This window comes from Malaclemys terrapin, chromosome 1 (genome assembly GCF_027887155.1).
Source record: "Malaclemys terrapin pileata isolate rMalTer1 chromosome 1, rMalTer1.hap1, whole genome shotgun sequence".
Classification (NCBI taxonomy): domain Eukaryota; kingdom Metazoa; phylum Chordata; order Testudines; family Emydidae; genus Malaclemys; species Malaclemys terrapin.
In genome coordinates this window covers 102,470,291-102,473,097 of record NC_071505.1, presented here as the reverse complement: position 1 = coordinate 102,473,097, position 2,807 = coordinate 102,470,291, and the positions used below count along the sequence as shown (strand labels likewise).

Below are 2,807 nucleotides of genomic sequence, written 5' to 3'. Positions count from 1 at the left end.
TTCTTACCTTAGAAAGATCTCAAGCTTGGGGAAATGTCTCTTTCCTCATTTATAGTTTTAAATATTCCGCTCTTTTCATTTTATTGCACGAGCTGCATTGCTGCTTTTGGGGCCAGCTTCCATAAATTACTTTTCTTCCTAGCCGGAGGCACACACTTCCCCCTTTAAATCTTTCAACCCTGGCTTGTCTGGGTTTTAAACGAAGGGCTTCAAAACTTCCTCGTTCCTTTCCAAAGTAAGTTGCTGCATTTACTGTATCTTAATAGGTCAATTCACTCTGTGCCTCCAGGAAATGTTTTTAAGGAATTTACACTAAAATATGCAGGTTAATGTCCTTGAGTCACGCCTCCTCCACGACAACATTTCACCTGTCCCCTCTTAAAAGGGCAACACCAACCCATAATTTCATAGCATCTAATGCCAGAAGGGACCATTAGATCATCTAATCTGACTACCTGCCTATCACAGGCCATTACATTTCACACAGTTACCCCTATATTGAGCTCAATAATTTGGGTTAGATTAAAGCAATTTTAACTCCTCAGGAAACTAAACTGTTGTGTTCCACAAACAAAGAACAGGAGAGACCAAGGTGTCACCTATGCTCAAGGTCCCTGCAGTGGCAGGGAATTGATTTGGTGAGATCTGCCCAGGTGATCCCAGCAGGCAAACCAGGCCCCATGCTACAGAAGAAGGTGAAAACTCCCAAGGTTCCTGCCAGTTGCCCAGGGAGAAAATTCCTTCCTGATTCTGAAAATGGCAATCAGTTTGACACTGAGCACGTGAACATGGCGCACCAGCCAGGTATAGAGAAAAAGGCCTCCATATACCACCTCAGAGCACTGATCCATCCCATCTGTTGTTCTGTCTCCTCCTCTGGTCAATCCCTGATGCTTCAGAGGAAGGCAAAAAAAACCCCAACCCAACCTAACTCCCTTCCCATGCCCCCACCCCCTGCCCAAGACTACGTCTGGGCAATTGTGCATCGGGGAAAAAATTCTTTCTGACCCCTGCAGGTGACCAACTAAAGCCCTGAAGCATGAGATGTGATTATAGTCATCATCACAATGCAAAACTGCAAGTGGCATGAGCATGTTGTGGGCAATGCAGCACTTCCTGTTCTCTCCATGGCCAATGGGAATGGGAAAAATCATAGATTTACAGACTCACCTCAAACGCTGACAAACAGAAACTGATGGGAAGACATCCTTTGTTAAAAGAGAGAGGCCCCTAACATAATGATTGGGAGGGTCAGATTCCAAATGGTCTCCTCTGATGGTGGCATGATGGCCTGACATCTATTCCCATATATTTCCAGTTTAATACAAGCACTGTGTTTTGCAATAAGGACTTCTGAGTTAAGTAAAGGAGGGCAGTTTTCTATAGGTACCAGCTTCTCCCAATGTTCCCCAACAAGAGTAACTTAACAAGGAATGAAATAGAGAACCCCTGACACCCCATTAAAGATTAACACAGAATGGTAGCCCTTTCAAAAGTTATTACTAATTATTAGTAGTAGTATTAAAGTAGTGCCTAGGGACCCCAGCCAAGATCAGGGCCCCAGTGTGCTAGGACAGTTCCTACTCTTGAAGAGCTTACAATAAAAAATAGACAAGACAACCCAAGGGTGGGCGAAAGGAAGTGTTGTTATTCACATTTTACAGGTTGGAAACTGATGCACAGAGCAATTAAGTGACTTGCCCAGGATCAGACAGTGGGAGGCAGCTCTGGGACTAGAACTCACATCTCCTGAACCCCAATCCAGTGCCTTCTCCACAAAATAAAATAAAAGGAAATTACCAAAATAAGGAACAAGCAAAATAAGTGAGAGCACAATATGCCAGGCAAATGGGGATGCATTTGGTAAGAGTGCTGCAGATCAGTATTTCTGCTTCTTACAGTTATGTCAATGACTGAATGGGAGAACAACCTGACACATGATAGCGTCAGAGGCACAGGTCCAGAAGATGGTGGAAAGGCAGCTATGGCTGAGCAAGTAGATGTTAACACTTCTTTACACAGGACATAATCAGACTGTAGGGTTCATTGCCATTAGAAGGACACTGATCTAAGGGAGTAGCTTCATCAATAGTAAAGCCAGTCAGGACCTTTATGGACCCTTAGTCTGACCTCCTGGATAACACAGGCCACAGAATTTCACTCAGGGATTCCTGCAGCGTCTAGCACAGCACCTTGTGGTTGAAGAAGAACATCTCTTTTAGAAAGACGGCTGAGCTTGGTTGAAAGAGTCCAATTGATGGCGCATGCACCTCATCCCTGAGTGTGCTTGTCCAAATAGTAACCATCATCACGTGTTTCTAATTTCCAGTTGAGTTTTTTTTAAACTTCAGTTCCCAGCCATTGGATCTTGTTCCATCTTTGCCTGCTACCCAGTATCATCTCTTTATGTAAGTACTTGTGGGCTGTGGTCAAGTCACTGACAGATGTAGCAATTTCCTGAAACATCCTTGGGTGACCTTTTGAATTAAGTTCAAGTATCTTTGGGGCCCACTGTATTGAACGAATGGTGTATGTATTATTGTGGACTGGGATTGTATGCAAATTCCCCACCTCTGGTTGTGCAACCCCCCGGCCTTTTGAAGCTACACCTTTAGGAGCGGGCCCCTGTCTGCTGATCACCCATTACACGAGGCCAAGATCAAAGGCCCAGGCTGCATGAAGGAAAGTCTGAACTAGCCATAGGGGTGGGTGTCTGATTCTGAGACAGTTATGAATGTGTGGGTTTTGAAGGGCTGACACCAGAGCCCAAGCATGAAGTGGGGGCTGACCTCTGGTGAGATTTTTAG

The 2,807-nt window shown here is 44.7% G+C and overlaps 1 protein-coding gene across 2 annotated transcripts in view; it reads right to left on the bottom strand.

Moving 5' to 3' along the window:
• SVOPL (SVOP like) overlaps positions 1 to 2,807 on the bottom strand; it is a 33,043-nt gene extending 30,236 nt beyond the window's left edge. For both annotated transcript variants that reach the window (XM_054033616.1, XM_054033625.1), the window contains exon 1: positions 8 to 2,807. The gene's annotated coding sequence lies outside the window, so the exon portion shown is untranslated. The remainder of the gene's footprint in view (positions 1 to 7) is intronic.